Source organism: Anser anser (genome assembly GCF_964211835.1).
Source record: "Anser anser genome assembly, chromosome: 5".
NCBI lineage: Eukaryota > Metazoa > Chordata > Aves > Anseriformes > Anatidae > Anser > Anser anser.
The window spans coordinates 49,511,538-49,530,906 of NC_139725.1; the positions used below are offsets into that span (position 1 = coordinate 49,511,538).

A 19,369-nucleotide genomic window follows, 5' to 3' on the forward strand; every position below is an offset into this window, starting at 1 on the left:
TTTGCTTCTCACACACTCTCTCTCAGAGGTTTCTAGCCTGTTCACTCCCATATATTGGGTATTTTCAGTAGCTGCTTGGAAAAGAAGGTGACTGTAGATGGGCTACAGCAGATTCAAGGTTTAGATTCAAGGACCTCAGTCTGTTTGCCTACTAAAGACAAAAGAGCAGGGATGACTTTGTTCAACAGTAGCTGTATACACACTTTATTCTTTGCCCATAGTCACCTAGTTCTTTCAGAAACCATAAAACCAGGAGTTTCTGATGTGAAAACCTGTGTTAGGTTCCCTAGGTCTCTTCTGTGACAACAGCAGGGAAGAAATGAGGAAAATTTGACACTTGCATGCGAGTTTCAGGTACTGGTTACCACATCTACTTCAAACTTAAGTAAGCACAGATTTTTTTTTTTTTTTTTTTCTGCTGCAGAGGCTGACTTTGAATGTCCTTGAAGTCTGGTGTTATACATCCTGGCAAGCAAGTAGAGAAATGAGACAGATGCATCAATTTAGTCATATAGGGAGGTTTCTAGTAAACTTCTGCACAACGGGGTAGTGACAGTGTACTTAGTAAAGCCACACGCTTTTTAAAAATAGTGCTATTGATTTTGTTAGTGTGTGTATCAAATGTTAGCACATTCATTAAAACAGCAGCCTTCCAAACACTGCTGCAGAACAACCAGCAGGCCCAGAGTCAATATCCATCTGAATATTGGCTCGCTTTCAAAGGGTAACTTAAAATTAGGGCATTGACTTTTCATGTTATAGAGGAAAGATCTTAGAGGGAGCATTTATCAAACAGAATTAGGCAATATTTATCAAATACAGCTAAGCTGCAGATCCTGTTTGAGCAGGCAAAGATGAGTGCATACAGCCATGTACGGCTCTAGCAAAACAACATGATGTATGTTTATATGTATATATCAATGTCTAGGTTAAGAGTCTAGTATATATATATGAGAATAAAGAGGAGGACATTTATCTAAGGGAAGTTTCAGTTCTAAACTCTTGTGTGGGTACACTGAAACATCGCTCAGTAGGTAAGCAATGTATTAAAATGATTAAGTAAATACTATGTCTATGCCTTTGTCTTTATCATATGGTTTTTGTACAGTGCTGTGAGCAAAGCAATGCATTAGAACAAATAGGACCATTGGTGGCAGTAGGTTTACAGCAACAAAATACAGTCCATTGTGTCTGTTGAAAAAGAACTAAGATAACACAATAAACTTTTTTTTACCCTCTCCTAAGGATGACAGGTGAGGGAAGAAGAGTGGAGGTCATTCCACTTCTTATAGTTTTACTATGAATTTATGACTTACCTGCTGTTTCTTTTTCCCTTTGGTGTCTGTTCATGCTGCTCTTCTTACTTTCTTGGCCCCTGAGAAATCTTTCAAGGCTCTCCAGAATGGTTTCAGTTCACCTCTGCATTCTTAATGTAAACCCATGAGGATGATTTATATCTCTGGAGAAAAAATGATCCCACTGTCAGGGCATTTCTTGTTCCCTCCACTAAGCTGATTAGGTTTATCCAATATCTGTGGTTTTTGTTTGTTTATTTTTGGCAGGGCTTCTTTCAACCCAGACAGGGGTACCAGTCCAGTTCACCCCATTGCTCCCCCTGCAAGGGTACAGGACTGGGGAAAGAGGAGGCAGAGATTTCTGCTTATGTTGTTGTTGCTGCTAAGAAAAATGACTGTAGGAACAAAGCCAAAAGCACCTCCTGAAGTACCCAATTTCTTTCTCCTACTTAGAGAGGGACCGGAGAGCTTCAAAGCCTTAAGCCCTAACTTAAACTCCTCAGGTGGGAAGGAAATAGGTATTTCCACAGTTAAATACAAATTTTAGCCATGTTGATTCACCCATCAGAGATGCCTCCGTTACTGCCATGACTACAGAAGGACACTGGTGAGGTGCCTGGTGCTGGGGGTACTGTCATGTCCACAGTGCTGGCTCCTGGCTGGTCCGGGATTATTGGATCTGATTGGGACTGTAGCTACAGATACTGAATTCAGTGAAACCTTCACCAAGGCCACTGTTGATCTTTTCCTGCTTCCCAGCGACATGCTGAAGGCACTGAACTGCATTCTCCCTCCTTTCTGTATTTTGCTTACTTTCTCTTTTGTAATGCAGAGCAGCACTTGGAGAGAATGGCTTTATTGTTTGCAGCTCCAGTTAATTTTTAACCTGCTTGCCACTGTGACTTGCTTGGTGAGGTCTGGATTTTGCAAACTCCTCTTTAGTCTCAGCTGAAAAGAGCTTTTGTGATGTTGTGTTGATACTGGAAAAATGCAAAAGATAGATGGCAAGCACTTAGAGAAAACCGATGTCTTATAGACATACTATGTTTCTAATGGAAACAAAAGGTAGAAAAGACCTGCCTCAGTGTATTATCCCATCCATTCAGCTGCCCTCACAGTTGGTAAAGTTGGTAAAGGAAGTGTCTTTCCAAAGTATATCTTATTTTGTACCAGGTTCAAGTGTTCCTGATGACGACACCTTCCTTATTTTACTTTGATTTTCTCTCACGCTGACTGCATTATTACTGTAAATGGATGTTACTCTTTGTCTCAAGATGCATATCCCAAAGATCTTCATTTATTTTGTTCTCCAAAAAGAGAAAACATGATCTGGGGCAGTCAGTCTCTGCAAAGGACAGTTTTAGCAGTTTTATTGCTCCCCACAGATTATGACCTCTCTGAAATCTCTGCAAATTCCTGAATCACCTCCTGCTGTTAATACCGCCACTGAAGTTGGGCCCTAGAGTCTACAGGGTCACCCAAGAATCCTCACCACTATGATATATTGCATTTATCTTGTCTCCTTCTTTGATGAATGCTGAGCAATAATTGTAGATCTTTCTCCCCTTAGCAGGAGGACAGGAGCTGGAATTGAGTCCCTCCAAAGTAAATCCAAGGTAAACTGATCAACAGAATGAGTGGGTGGAGAATGAAGGGGCATATGGGGGGGTCTGAGTCTTCCTTGTCATTATGCCACCAAAAAGTACTATTTTAACTAGCAAAAGTAATTCTTGACTTCTTTTCCACTTAAACCACCAATTCAGAGGGTGGCTTTGAATGAATCTCTTAGAGGAGTAATTTAAAAGGGGCAGCAGATTCAGGGTGAATTTAGAGTAGTTTGAAAAACTTGACCTTTGCTGCAGAAAACTTGAGTTTCTAAAGTGTGAAGTGTCCAAAATGTGAAGTGTCCAAAATGGACTTTTATCTTTGTCTGATTTTATGAAATGAGACTAACATTCTTTACCATGTTTGTAAAATACCCTGGGTCAAGGCTGCTGTGAATATGCCAAGTGCTAAATTAGATTTATTTTTAGGTAACCCCTTCTCATCCCTCTAGTTTTGAGCACCTTGTAGTTATCGGTGACCCAGCAGGGATCTACCAGGTGGATTGCATGGTGAAATCTAAGAAACACAGAGTGTAGGCTCTAATTTAGAAATTAGCCAAATTGCCAAGCTCAGATGATTTATAAAGCTAGCTTTTTGTGTCCTTTGCTTTACTTTTCCTTTCAAAACAACCTGATCCTTTTGGAGCCTGAGAAACAAAAACTGTGGCACTAGTTAATCCCATGAAAACTTCTCTTTGACAATGTCTTCCTCTAAGTAAAACAGTTCCCAAAAGCTGCTTCCCTGTCCAGAAGGAATATGTTCTCAAATAACCATGGAGATAAAATGATTTATATTTTTTTCAGAACAGGCAAAAAACCTCTGAGGATCTCCTTGCTGCTCCAGCTGCTGGACACTTCCAATGTGGAAGGACTGCAAAATCCACTTTTGCACATGCCAGTCCCAACCACCCTCAGCTTATGCCCACAGCAGAACTTGGGCCCATTTTGGGGTGGGTATAACACGTCCCCAGCTGGCACGGCCATACCGGGGGCTGCGGGTAGCTGTCTGCCTGCTGCACTGATGGGCACACCAGGGACAGCGTGAGCCACACTCAGCCCAGGGACGGGAGGAGCACAAGGCTGAGGTGGAAAGGATGACAGAAAACTGCTCATAAATAAGGAGAAGTTTTGTATTTTGTGAACCCGGTTTGCTAAAAATGCCCCCAGATTTTATTCTTCATACAAAAATGGGCTCCTTCCTGACTAGAAATATATCCATTTGAAGTCTAAATTACTTTGAGATTAAAGTGCAAATTAGGTTTCTGGATTTTAAAATTCCATTTTAATTGAATGTTGTAGCCATGTGGAATTTAAAGAAACTGAAAATCTTTGAAGCCAAATGGCAGACTTATTATTTGAAATTTGATGACAAATTTGTCCTTAATTTCATCCAATTATATTAAGAGGTCTTTCTGTTACAAAGCATTAAAAAGCACTACTAAGGCCAGAAAGGCGCTAGAGAAATCTTTTTTCTGTCATGTGAAGCCCTGTACAGAATTGCGTGGGTTTAAATAAAATGTATCTTGATAGTTTACCTTAAAACTCTCTGTCCTTTTCCTCAGTTCAGCTGAATCCTATGAAATAGATATGCAGCTTGGAGAAGTTCTTCACACCCCCACAAATGCTAAAAATGGCCCTGATACAACATGTATTTATGTAACAAAATCATCTGCATTAATATCTTCCTTTCCTTTCTGCAAGAAGCACAGGAGGGACTCAGGCTGACACATTTTAATGCAGCCCCTTCCATTCTCCTTGCATTTCGGGCAGCAGGGACGAGCAGTGTTTTCCCTCAAAAACCAGGCCACTGAATGAACAGGAATATGACATGATTATTAACAGGGTGTTCGAATGGGAAACTGTGGTCCAAGCTTTTGGGCTCTCTCTCTGAATATTCAGTACCCTGTTATGGATCAAAATTGCTGGGTAACAATATTTCTGGTCATTGTTGTTATCCTGATGATCCAAAATAATGAGGGCATTTAGAACATTTCTTCTACTTTTACCAAGAAGCCAAGAGACTGGCTGGCTCGTGGGAGCAAGCATGATGTATAGAGCCTCTCACCTCTCGTTCACATCTGGTAGCGTGAAGTGAAAAATGTTCCTGCTTGACAGCTGTCTGGTGTCCCATTTGTCACCGTCACATGCAGGTGGACTTTTGCTCTCTGGACCACGGCCCATCCCCAGGCACCTGGGCAGGTCTGCAGCTGGAGAAGGGGCTCAGAAACCACGCAGACACCGTGACGGGGTTTACCTCTGCCCCCAGGACTTGTTCCCTGGGCTCAGATGGAGGCATGCGGTCAGGAAGCAGAAGAAGAGTGAATTATAGCTGCTGCTGCTGCTGTTGCCACCGTAGATAGGGTTGGAGGAAGCCTTGCTCACCCTGCCGTGTTTAGCATCACCAAAGTACCTGGGGACAAACAGCAAACAACCCTCCCTGCTTTCCAGACAGAGGCTTAGAGTACCAACTCTGCTCCTCCCCTCTGGCTGCTGACACCCAAAGGTGCTGGCCAGCATGGCTCCCTGCCCACCAGCTCCTTTGCAGGCTTTGTTATTCCCAAGGGGCCACCCGAAGAACGACCTCCTGAGCCCGTTCAAACGATGCTCAGTGCCCCAACCTGATGCCTGTTGCGGAAACGAATCCTAACCAGCAGCGAGGATCAAACCAATATTCTCGGCAGCAGCTGTAAACTCGATAAGCTGCCTGTCCTCCTTTCTCTCCCCCCGCCCCATCCCTCCCTTTGGTGTTGAAATGAAGGCAGAGACACGCTGAGAGAAGCAGTGCAGCGCTCTGTTTGCAGGATAATATGCCGACCACATGTATGTATTAAAGGCTGTATGGAGTTATAATGAGCCAGGAGCATTTAAATGCAAGCCAAGGGGAATTTGCTATTCTGTGTGGGCAGATTTCAATTGTAAGGTTGGCAGCGCTGGTATCCTGTTCTCTAATGCCATGGGATGAGAAAAAATAGGCTTTTCTTTCAGAGCAGTTGATTATTGAATACGCACCAGCTGTTCACCCTAATCCAAGCTTTCTGTGCTTGCTCCTTGTAATAGAGGCATTCCTCATCCGTCCATCCATCTATCCATCCCCCCGTTCTCATTTTCATGGCTCTTTTGTAATCTTTCAGAGAGGTGGTTAGCAGATATCAGCCATCTAAAGCGACATAAGCGTCAGTACCAGGCAAGGGTTATAACTAATTAACGAGAGAAGAAAGGCACCCCCAGCCATATATTGAAACTCAAATTATATTTCTCATCCACTGCAAGACATGAAAAAAAGCCATCATGAATCAGAAGGCAGAGAACCATTTTTTAGCAGTGACACCTGATTCCGTGCCCAGCAAACCGTGTGGGATCAGAGCTGGAGTGAGTCCTGCGCCAGTGCGGAGCAGCGGCTGGGCTGTCCCTCCTGCCCCACCGAGAGCCCAGGGACCTGCACCCAGCCATGCAGCAGCAGTAAAGGAAATCTTACATTTTTTTATTTTTTTTTATAATAAAGGGGGAGGAAGGGGTGAGATAAGGAGTGAATTCCTTCTGGGTGCTTCTCACTCAGCCTGCAATGTTATGTAAGCCTGGCACAGCTAATGCCTGCTCTGCTTCACCATCAGCCCGGCTGTTTCATCCCCGCTACACAATTATTTCATCAGTCTCTCCTACTAGACATCACAGTGCTGCCACAATTAGTCACCTCTATTAGGATATTGGCTAAAAAAAATTACCAAGCACCAGAGCCGCGTTGCACAACGGTGGGTGAACACAGCTCCAAGCGGTACCTGCTCCAGAGATGTTCAAGTGTCCTGGAGGAGGAGGTCACAGGGCAAGGGGGTGACACACAGGAGCCAAGGTGGGAAAGCAGCAGGAGAAATGTTGTTCCAGGAAGAGCCTGAAGAGCTTTGGCAGGGGAGAGTGATCGTAAGTGGGAATGAGTTGACTGGGAATAAAAAGCAGTAGGAGAAAGGACTTTGTAGGTGAAAGTACAGTGGAGGAAAAGGTACAGCAGTAAGTGACAAGCTGCAAAACAGAGGCTGATGTTGGTGAAAAAAGGAGGGTTTGCTCAAAAAAGCAGCCAGCTCAGCAGCTCCTCCCTGCCTGCATGGTTGCTGCCTCTGTTTCATCATTTGCTGTGGCTGCTGTGCATTGAGGCCCTCTGTCCAGCTCCTCACCGTGTCTGTCTGGAAGGCGGCTCCCACCACACTTACCACATCTTTCCATGCTCTGCGAAAGGGGAGCCCATGGCCTCCTCTCTGGAAGTCTTGGTTGAGGCACAGAGACTCAGTGCAATGCCAGAACCATGCAAACTGAACAGCTGCATTGACGACTGCAAGTTGAGGTTTGGAAGTGCAAATCTGGGATGCTCTGAGGCATTGTGGGAAGGTGGAAGATATGAGCTGAGAAGGGACAGACGGACAGGCACGAACAATTGCATTCTTGTATGTTATAGGCATATGGATGGAAAAATGTGTCCCTGAAGTGGCTACTTGATTTCCAGAAGCTGGAGATGTCAAGCTGTGTGTATGACTTAGCTAACATTTTAAATCAGTATACCTAGACAATTTACAAATAAAACTCCATAAAGAATTGGATTGGAGACTCATTGGCTGACGTGTTAATTTAAAAAAGAGGGCTAAATGTGATTCTTGGATGAGTAGAGAGAGGAATAACAATTTGCAGTAAAGTGATTTTTGCAAATGGCTTTGGTGACACCTCTAGTGGGCTACTGGACAATGCTCTAATGTCCACATTTTCAGCAGAATATTGAAGAACTGATGAGGTTGCAGAAAAGACTTCCAAAAATGCTTTGAGAAAATTAGAATTACAGTTTGAGATAATACTTTATAGTAAGAGACTCAGAGTGCTTAACCTGTTAAGATTATCAAAAAGAAGATTGAGAAGTGGCTTGATTACAGTGTGAGTACCTCCATGGTGAGAAAATACCAGGTATTAAAGAACTCTTTAATTTATTGGAGAAAGGCATAATAAGAAACAATAGTTGCAAACTGAAGCTGACCAGACAAATTTAAATGAAAAATCAGGCATAATCTGTATTTTAATAGTAGGAATGATTTATGACTGGAACAAACTTTAATTTTCATGCCAAATTCTCCATCAATGGATGTGTCAGATCACGGCTAAACTCCTTTCCAAAAGGCTCAGTTAAACACTTTTTTTTTTTTGTTGGTGATTCAGTGCAGATTATATTGTTTGTGATACAGATTATACTATATAGATTATATATATATTTATACTATATATATTATATATATATGTATATGTTTGTGTGCAGATTATACCATTTGTGATATAATCTTGTGGTCTTTTTTATCATTATTTTTGTCTAGAATTCAATGAATATTCTATATATCCACAAGAGTTCAATGTTTTTACTATAGCCAGTTTATCTGATGAGTTCCTTCTTTACCAGCTTCACTTTTGCAGAGCAGTTAGCACACAGGGCCCAAATCCTGGAGGTCCGCCAATGCATATGTTGAATGACTGTAATTAAAAGTTAAAACACAGCTTCAGTTTCAACCGAGACTGACTTCCAAGGGTAATTTGGGGGCTTACAGCAACAGGCAGCTATGAAGGTTATATGAGTTTCATGTGAATTGGACAGAAGAGAAGTGTTAATTTGACAAAGTGGAAAGTCGCTTAAATGTGGCACTCAGCGGGTACGTAAAATGGCTAAAATTGAGAGAGTTCTTTGCAAGTACAGTCAGAGGGTGGCTGGTAGGGTGATGGGAACTGCTTGGTGTAGAGTAGATGATGCCTGGACTCTTCTGGATTAAACAAGTATTACACGAAGTCTGCAATCATGACTGAATTCAGTAATTCAGTTGCTTCTAGTGTTATGCTCCTAAAATATCCACCCCCGGGCTGCAGTGGTATGTACTAGCAGAAGCTCTGCTCCTAACGTTGCAAACACATTTGTTTTGACCAGTACGTCTTCCATTGCTGTGGGAACTCCCTGAGTACTTTAACAAGGGAACTGGTGGGCATGAACCTTGATGTCAACAAAAAATAAGGGCAAATAAGTCCCAAATTTAGAATCAGACTGTTTAATAGTCACCGTGCTTTATAAGACTTCTGAAAATGAACTGCAGCTGCCAGGCTGTCTGTCTTAGCAATTTCTAGCACCCCAGAGACCTGTCAAAAAAAAAAAAAAAAAAGGAAAGAATATCCTATTTGAGCAAAAGCCTGGTACAAAGGCTGCCCAAATGCAAGCCAGTGCAGAGCCCTTTAAATACTGTGGCCCAGCCCCACTTGTGGCAAATTTACCCCATGATGAATCAGTGCTAAAATTGTCACATCTCAGAAGCCTGCCTTTCTGTGCACAGCCTGCTCCTTTCTCACGCTTTCAAATGCACAGCCGGCCCGTTTTGTACACAGCTGCCACGGTGTGATTTGCTTTGTGTTTATGCCTCGAGCTTTGCCTCTCTGTTTCCGTGTCCGCAGCCTGAGCCTATTCTGTGTCATCCTAGCTGGAAGACATGCTAGAGAAACATCCCCTTCAGCCACGCATGAGGGCATCGGGGCTGCAGTGATGCTGTAGCACGGCACCTCATTTCTCAGTTTGACTCTCGGTGATGTTCTGGGACGAGGGGGTGCCCTCTTACTCATCACACCACCTATTCCCACCTGCCACCCCACCAGGTGCTGTAGGTCCTGGGGTGCTGGTCACTGCCATCACGTCCTGTCCGTCACCGAGGCGAGGTGCTGATGCAGCACGGCAGGGGACAGACAGCCTGACAGACACAGCGTGGCACCTGGCCCCGGTGCTCCACAGCACCCGGCTCTCTTTGCACAGGCACCACGGGTGCAGACTCTTTGAGGTGCGGGTGTAAATCAGGAGCAGTGGTTCTGCAGTCGGTGATGCAGCATTGGTGTGGAGCAGCAGTATGGGGGCTGCACTTTGCTTGGAGGGAGGGATAGAGAGGGAAGAAGGGAGGGAGCGCTAAGGTAACCACAGAAACCTGGTATCCTTGGATATTAGCAATCATGACCTACTTCTGGGTATTCACTCACTTTTTTAGTGCTGTTGACAAAGGAGGAGTAAGACGGAGGGCTTAAAGCTCTGTAAAGGAAAGAGATCTTTCCATCATTTTCTAGGACCAGGATTATCAATGACAATATTCAGCTGTTGTAAATCTTTCCCTGCACTTCCTGCTCTGTTTTCGTTTGCTTTATATACTATAGAATGTATTTTAATAATACATTACTGAAACACAACTGATGGAGCTGTTTTGTTATGTGCACAGTGTAGATTGGAGTGACTGACTGAGGTGGTGTTGTGCATGTATAATCTAGCTGCTGTCAGTGGTGTTAATTGTGGTCTGTGTTTGATTTAGATCAGAGAGAAACCCTTGTTCACATGTGGTACCTGAGCCAGCAGAGCTCCTGATGGCCCTGCTGCTGCAGCACTGACATCAGTGAAATCACATCGTTGTGATGCAGGAAAAACAGTCCCTGGGATCCAGTGAGATATGAAGAATTTATACTAGCAGGTAACTGAGAGCAACTGAGTCTGTATATTTAATGCCAGATTAAATACTTCATTCAGACAAAAAAAAAAAATCAAAACAAACAAACAAAAACAAGGAAAATGACTGGGGATTTCACACTCATTCTTAAGCTATCAAAGGGGAGGATGTTATTCATAAACAGATACATATGGGAAGACAAGAATGTTGCCTGCAAGTGTTGTGTTTTCATTTTAAAGGGTAGAAAATATGTAATGTTGAGCTTCAGCTGAACACCATTAGAGCTTTCACTTCAGTGGACCATGGACTACTGAAGTGCAAAAATCTGTAACTGGTGTGTTAATAAAGACAGAAATTGAGGTTAAAATCCACAATTTAACCTCATAGTCTTCTTTCACTTTTGACAATTCTGTAAAAAAAAAAAATAAAAATAAAAAAGAATAATGAGTCAGGGCTTGCCAAGGTATTTTTAATATTTTTCTCAACTGCAGTTCCTTCCTGCATGCACAGTCTCAAACGTTTAGGCTATGCTGGCAAAATGAACCAGAAAGAAAAGAATCTGAATGCCAATAGCAGTGAACATGTACCTTTCCAGAATGATTTCTTATTAACTGCTAAGTGAAGACCAGATTAGCTAAGGATATTAACATAATGTGGCCTGAATTCTGTTCCGATATTGCATATGTGCACAGCTGCCTTCTCTACAAATTGAAATCCACAGGTATTATTTAGCTGTATCTTCTGCAGAACTTGAACGTCAACAGCAGGGTACTGACCAAAGGCTCAGCTTGAAGAGATCTTGCATAGCCTGTCATCTACACCAGACAAGGCTCAAGCCATGTTGTTGATTCTCAGAGCAATAAATGACATGCTCAGATTTAACTGTTCCCACTTTATGGGTAGAAAACTTGTATTAGATGGCAGTTGGATGATCTGCCTAATGCCACACAATGATTCATTTTGCAGGATTGAGTGGAAATTCATGAATTCCCAGTACGACAAGAGCACAAGACTGAACCCTTGCCTTTACAGGCATTGACTCAAAATTTGTCACTACTTCTTTCATCTGGTCAAGAAGGATTCATGGTCAGCTAGTTTCTGCTGATGATTTAAGCATTGTCTCATGTAGACTTGCTTTGATCAGGCTTAGGCTGTCTGGATTGAAATCTTGGCTCCACTGAGGTCAGGAAGAGTTTTACTACTGACATGAATGGGTTATGATTAATGAAGCTAAAACTCTGCCAATTGCTTGTACCAGGAGCCTTGTCTATCCTACACGGTACAGACTCACATACACATTGCTACCTTTGCAGTAAACATCAGATGAACCACTGGCAGAAACAATAGAAAATTTGGGGCAAAACCTGCACCGTGCCCCTCCTGCCTCCCCTCGTCCCCCATCATCAGCACAGACATCCTGGGGAGAGCATTAAGCAGGCACAAAGAAGCAAGCAGGGGGGTGGGGGGGCCAGTGGGCTGTGGATAATGCTGAGCTCAATGTGCAGTTTTGCAGTGCTGTCTAATGCCTATGTCCTCGGGGAAGCAGACTTTCTTATTTTGAAAAGGGCTTGTGCAGCAGATTCACGAAAGATTTTTCAGAAAAAGCCTGTCTCAACAACCTATTAGTAACACAGCCTCATGACAGACTCAGGGATATTTCTAAAGCTGTTAGCTTAATTTATTGTGGTTGGATTGGGTGATGTGAGGATTTTTTTTTTTTTGAGAGGAGACGTCTTTCTCTGTTACATTCCAAATTTTTATTTTTCAATTAAAAACACATGACCCAGATAGGCTTTCTGGTCAGATTTTTAATACTATACTCTCTTTGCTAGGGGGTCTTGTTCATTGAATAGTATTTCCCAAAAGCCTTTACATTTCCTTCTTCATTTAAATACTTAGTCTTTCTTTATTCTAAAGCTGAACTTAAACGAAATGTAATTTACATAACAAGTCACTCAGAGCCTATTGTGTGTCAAATAAAAAAAAAATCTGCCATATTTTATCCTTTCCAGCTGACAAGTAGAAAGAAATATGTTGAAAGGGACATACCCAATTATTAAGGGCATTTGACAGCATTTTTTCTTTTTTATATTATTTAGTAAAGTGCCCTTGTCATAAACTGGGATTTATAAACCTAGAAAGATCCTGAAATATTAGGCTGCATTATCAGGACTTTCTTCTCAACAACAGGCAGAAGTACAAGGCAAACAGTTTGTAGCAAAAAAGCTACAATAAAGAGACGCAAAACTAATAACAGAAACAAGATAGAGCAGAGACACAGGTTCTTACATGCAGTACATGCACAATTCCATTGACTTTAAGGAAAACAATATAATACTAGATCTTTTACTTTTTATTCACCTCCTTGAAGATGTGCTTTGTTGCATGGCATTCACAGTGAACAGCCCTTTGAAAGAATGAGGTGTAGGTAATTAGCAGAGTCTGAGTGTACAATTATTGTCAAATACCTAAAGTTGTACGGAATATTTGGGCAGCAGTAAAGCATTACAGCCTATGAAATGCACAGCCGTGGTCTTGACCACTCACGAATATTACATGTGGTTTTCTAACAGCTGGTTTTAGTGGACAGGTCACATTTAAAATGGTAACAATCTGACTGTGGCAGTTCTACCCACCACCAGTATTGCAGCCTGTCCCAAGGCACAGCATGGCATGCTTTCCACTAATAAAAAGCTCCTGCTCTTCAGCGGAGAAGTGACAGTCTCTTCAGCAGAGAAGGACAGTGACACCAATGTTGTGCTGCAGTCCAGGTGACAAGGAAATTCTTGTGGTGAAGAGAAACATGTAAATGCAAGTTCTTCTTCGACTGACCATAGCAACCAGTTCTTTCACTCTTGGTGGTAGGCCTCAGCCTGCTGGGGCTAGGCCCCACCTGTGAACCCTCATGGACTGGAACATCTGAAATTCAGCACCAAGGACTGACAAGTTTGTCCATGGCCTCCATGGACATTTCTTCCTGGCACGTCCATGAGAGAATTAGTTTTTATCTACAGCTTTTGCCAATGATGGGATTAGTGGGAACAGCGGGTATCGCACTGGGGACAACCTAAGAATAATGTTGGTAATGAAATCCCTACCTCCACAGGAACAAACTCAAGCATCGGCCAGAGCCTTTTAGAAGCAATAGAAGAGACATGATACATCCTGTAGCTAACATGGCAACTTCAAAGTGCATGGACAGCATACACACAGTGCCATTAAGTGATACAGATACTTCTCTTAGCACTCCATGCCAGGCTCCCGCTTGGTACAAGCTGTTCACAAGAGATTCAGGCTAAACCTATCCATAGACAGAATGAACCCAAAAGGTTAGGTGTTTTTTGCTGGAAATTATATGAGGTCTACAAGCTCCAAGTTACTGATTATCCAGTACTTCTCTGAAGTATCATTTTCTGTTGTGAGCAAATCTCTGTACTTTATCCTGTATATTTGCCCACCAGGGACAGCTTACTTTGGGAATCGTGGTCCATCCTCACCAGAACAGCACAGAAGTTGGTAAAGTCCTCATATGCCTCAACTCTGCTATGCAAGGACAGCACATACACTAGCACCAAGCCTGGCCCTAGTTCACAACACATTCGGAAGTGCATGCCATGAGGGAAAGCACACAGTGCCCCCACAATACCCCTCAGCAGGGATCCCCACCAGTCAGAAGGCATTAGAGACAACAACAATCCCCAGGGAGGGCCTAAATATCACAAGGGCCCAATAGCAAAAACCAGATTATAATAAGTATGTGCAACAGGACCAAAGTCATAGTGGAGGTTCTGTGGCCAGAGGGTCTGGCTATAGATGATTCCATGCTGGTCTGGGGAGACACCTTCCCTGTTGGCACAGAGCAGCTCAGTGAAGTCTTCTTTCTGCCATTTATTGCAGTGCTCACTGGCAGTGCTACGGCAACGCATTATGCAAACAAGCAACGATGATTAAGAACATGCTGGCAGTGCCAGGTAGCTATAGCAATCTGGAGTGTCCATCATCACCTGTCACAGGATGCAGTTTGCATTGTCTGGAAATGGAAACTGTCCCAAAGGACTGGCTGAGTAAGTGAGCCACTAAGTGGCTGCTGATCTTTGGTTATTGCCCTCTCTTCCTAAAAATCCCTAGTTTTCAAATACCATGTTTGTGAAGGAAATAAACTTCTCTGTCTTCTGTATGTTCTTAGTAGGATGCTAGGTACAGCACATCTGGCATTGGGCTACCTGATTATTTGTACAATGGAAAGACAAAGGGTTAGCATTCACAAAGCCCATTATTGTGCTGGGGATCTTAGCACAGGGCATATTTTGAATGGGAAAGGGGCATTACTATAGCAACACACAATGCAAGCATACAACCACAGCTTCCAGAAGCTCCTAGAAGTTGCATAGGTCTCATTTTCCTTTGACAGCTCTTCTTTTTCCTAAAACAGATTTAATTGAAAGCTGGCTGTAGGGAACTTACCTTTGTTTTACCTGCTTTGATTACTGGTGAAGGAGAACAACAACTGGAGCTATTTGTAGATTACTACATTTTAACACCTATTTTTCTGCACAACTTAGGAGGCTATATGTTTTACTGGAAAAGCTGTTCACTGATTAGAGCGCTAACTTAGATCATCAAAATGCTCCCAGCCAGCTACAGAATTGGGCAACCTTGGATATCATACTTAACTTCTACACGCTAGTAAAATACAGCTTTCCCTTAAAAGGTTTTTGTGAGAATAAGAATTTAAAAAATAGTAAAGTACTTATTTGATGCGGTGGACAATACACAATTCAGATGAGAGATATTTTTGTAATGATAAAGCATGGATCTTAGATGAAGTTATTTGGTATCCTTAATCAGACAAACACTGATTTTATCAGGGAGCTGATTAAAAATGTTTTGTATAACCATATTAGGGATGTAACAAGTCATCCTAACTATACTTGTTTTGGAGACGACCTTGATAGAAAAGGACCTTCTAGTTCAAAGCAGAAGCTTTCTGTACAGCACAGCCAGGTCTATTCCTTTTCCACATTTGTATGTTGGTATATTTCTGGTTCCTCCAGTGCCAAGATTTTCCAAAGTGACTTCAGATCTTGCATGCCTCGATTTCGAGAAAGCTCTGAGGTGCTGGCGCAGTGCCAAAAGCTCCTCTGGCAGGCAGCAGGTGCAGGAGAGCTGGACAATGGGCTCAGAGTTCAGGTCTCTTCACCACCTAGAGCTGCAGATGTGTAAGGCAGGAACTGAAGCTGCTCTACATTTCTGTGTGTTTCTCCCTGTCTGATTCCATCTGTGAGAAGCTTTACTGAGCCTCAGAATATATATATATAGCTGGGGTGCTAGAATACATAAGAATTCACATTCTGTGGTCTTTTGCAATGCTATAACATTAGAGACAGACAGAATGATTGCAGTCAGACCTGTTTAACCTTGGTAAATATGTTCAGCTCATCCCTGGGTATTGAAAGGCTTTAAGTAGTAACCAGCATGCCTGTCTGAACACATGCTCATCAGCCTGATAAAGGCTGTGGTTTGACTTTTGAACAGTACAATATAGACAGAAATCATAGATAAATAGTGACACCCCCTTCCGTTTTAGGAATAAGGATTTGCACCCTTCAGCAGAGCTTATACTAGCCAGTACCCTGCTTCTGAGAATATCCCCATCCAAAGATCAGTTTCCTCAGAGGAAGTCACAGGACAATGCATTGATTCGCTATAGAATAATCTGCCAATAAGAGAGGATTCTTCTACTCTTAGTATTTAAAACATGGGAATTAATTACCCTTTTATATATTTTTAATTCTGTCTAATACAATTATGGATATTTTTGTCATTCATGTCAGAATGTAATTTGTCTTCTCTGCCTTTCAGGACGAAGAGTCCACCTCCTGCATGACAGTTAATGCCACGTACCTGCCCTCCAGGAAACATGAGGCAATGCACAGAGTTCAGCATCTCATTCTTCAGGCTGCTCAGCCCCGAGCAGAGCAGGCCGAGGGGAGGCCTCATGGCGGCCTGCAGCTTACTCATGAGGGGAGCGGAGGGGCAGGCGCTGAGCTCTGCTCTCTGGGGACAGTAACAGGACCCAAGGGAATGGCATGGAGCTGGGACAGGGGAGGGTCAGGCTGGGTGCTAGGGTGCTAGGTTCTTCACCCAGACGGTGGTCAGTCACTGGGACAGGCTCCCCAGGGAAGTGGTCATGGCACTGAGCCTGATGGAGTTCAAGAAGCATTTGAACAACACTGTCAGACATATAGTCTGATTTTTGGGTGGTCCTGTGTGAAGCCAGGAGTTGGACTCAATAGTCCTTGTGTGTCCCTTCCAACTCAGGATATTCTATGATTCTATGATTCCTCCTATGCCATATTCTTATCTTTCCATGAAGAGAAACCAAAGCACAAAGTCTGCCTCCAGGACTGCTTTTTGCAGGAAAGGACTCCTACTCGTCATATGGGAATGGGACCAGGTGTGGTCCAAAATCTAAAAGGGAACTGAAGCAGTGCTAACATCACAGGCACAGACTTCAGTCCCATTCCTGACCTAGGTGCAGGCAAGTTATTGGGACTAGAATGGTCTACGTCACATTTTGCTCTCCCATGGCACCTCCCTTGGACACCCTTTACTGTCACTAATGGGTTTGGCCACCTCAGCAGGCACAGAAAGGAACAGATATTACTATGTTCCTTTAGTTTTGTATTTAATTCATGTTCTGCATTAAAAATATTTTCTGGAAATTAGGTAAATGAGCAATGTCTAAAATGTCCTCCCTTTGTCTACTTCCAAATGCAATGCTAGCACCCTATGGCCCTGCTCACAGAAGCATCTTTGGGCTATGCTTCCTACAAACCCAGACCTGATGCACGTGGGCCTAAATAATCCTGTGAAGTCCCAAGTACTATATTGACACCTAAAGAGATTAATAATCTCTGAATAATGAATTGAGAGAAAAATAGACAATATGTATGTATACCAACACATTTAATACAGGAATATAAGATAAAAGCACAAATATAAGCCTTTCCCTTTTCATTCTTTTTTCTTTTTTATACCAAGCTGTGCTGAGATTGGTCTTCTTTTAAATATTTTTAGAAATAATGAAATAACTGATGCATTGTAATCCCAGTAGAGGCCTCACCATTGTATCCTCAGGCATTGCTCTGCTATTTCAGGCTCTGAAAGAGTGCAGTTTAATAGAGTAAGAAGATCAGAAAGCTTTGTCTTTGTCCTAACTTGATGTCTGAGTCCTCCAGGATCTGTTCAAATGTCCTGGGATTTCTGCTTAGTTCTTCTAAGCATTATTCCAGTGCTCTAAGAGAAGACTCTTGGGCTGGGACCATGCTTCATCTCCAGAGGCAAAGAAGCTTTGGGGTAATCATTTCATTGCCGAGGGATCTGGAGAAAGTTTAAGGCATCACTGTGCCTGAGGATTTCAGGCTGTATCAAGGACCAGAAGAGGCATGCATTAGAGTAGTTTCCACAGCCCAAATCAGCCCACAGTCTCCAGAGCAACATATGCTACTGTTTTTTTTTTTCTCCTTGTAGTGCTTTTCCTTTAATTCCTGCCATTTTTGCTGGGCATCATAAAGCATGAGTCTCGGAGTATGTAGCAGGGATTGTTCTTTGTCTCTTAGTGACTCACCCCTGGTCCTTCTGTGCCTTTAGAAATGTACACTGGGACCAGACCTAGGGCAGAAACTGTTACCATTCAAATGGATTGCCAATGGTATTCAAATTGTGACTGATGCAAACTCACTTAAGAAAATATCTAGAGGGATCTCTTACATAGTGTGAATAATTAGTTATAGTCATAACTGAACAATTATGTGATGTGAGTGTCTATGCATCTGTTTCTATCTTTAGATAATCAAACTAACATTAAAAATAAAAAATACGTAACAAATATTTAATGAATATAATAAAAAAATCTCAAGCATAGTCATTCAGATTTTAAATGAATTTCCATAAATTCTGCTCATGCCTTCCCTCACATCGTCAATGAATATTCAAGGAAAAGGTTCATGGTCAAAAGCGTTCACAAAAATAGCTCGTTTTAATTAAGTGATACAGAATATTCACAGAAGTGCATTTCCTATTCATAACTGTCAAAACTACACCAGAAATCTTTCTTTAATAATTTTGCCTGCTCTAGCAGAACATGGAGACCTTCCACCTGACCTCTGTGTCCCACCAAAACATTTGAGCTTTCTACATGCCAGGAGCAAGGCTTCTCTCTAAGCATTTTCTCTTTAAAAATTCTCCTTGATGCTACTTCATATTCACAAGCACCTGAGAATTTTTAAAATACTGTCCTCTGTCTCATTATTTGTTTGACATTTAGCATCAAGGCCCCTTTTTTGAGTAAGATGATTTAAGGAAATGAAGCAATTGCACAAACCAGTGGCCAAAAGGAAAACATAACCAAGGATCTGATTTCTGTGAGCAAGAACTTGTACTGTAAGCAGTGGAAAAACTCAGATTAATGGTTACCTATGGCAGGAAGCCAGAAGCATGTAGAAGCTTCTTTTGTGCAAGAAAACTGAGAAAGCTGCCTTTTTATGAAATCTTACTGCGATTGTGTTTTTTTGTGGATGTCCTTTGTAACCAAACAAGGATCTGTAAAACGTTTCACAGAAGGTACAATAATTCTTTTGCTGTCAAAAATAATCAAAAATAGGTGTTAAAAAGCTAATATTTAGTTGGTGTCATCCCCACCCCAAAAAAAGAAAGAAAGAAAGAAAGAAAGAAAGAAAGAAAGAAAGAAAGAAAGAAAGAAAGAAAAAGAGAAAGAAAGAAAGAAAGAAAGAAAAAGAGAAAGAAAGAAAGAAAGAAAGAAAGAAAGAAAGAAAGAAAGAGAAAGAAAGAAAGAAAGAAAGAAAAAGAAAGAAAAAGAAAGAAAGAAAAAGAAAGAAAAAGAGAAAGAAAGAAAGAAAGAAAGAAAAAGAGAAAGAAAGAAAGAAAGAAAGAAAGAAAGAAAGAAAGAAAGAAAGAAAAGAAAGAA

The 19,369-nt window shown here is 42.1% G+C and overlaps 1 long non-coding RNA gene across 2 annotated transcripts in view; it reads left to right on the forward strand.

Annotated features, from left to right (window-relative positions):
- LOC310900620 overlaps positions 1 to 19,145 on the forward strand; it is a 31,725-nt gene extending 12,580 nt beyond the window's left edge. Inside the window, exons 2-6 of one of the 2 annotated variants that reach the window (XR_014585276.1) lie at positions 2,866 to 2,911; positions 3,704 to 3,849; positions 10,249 to 10,404; positions 14,278 to 14,444; positions 16,243 to 19,145. This is a non-coding gene — a long non-coding RNA (uncharacterized lncRNA). Of the gene's footprint in view, positions 1 to 2,865; positions 2,912 to 3,703; positions 3,850 to 10,248; positions 14,445 to 16,242 lie in introns of both variants that reach the window. The other variant, XR_014585277.1, reaches the window with a different exon arrangement.
- The last annotated feature ends 224 nt before the right edge of the window (positions 19,146 to 19,369 follow it).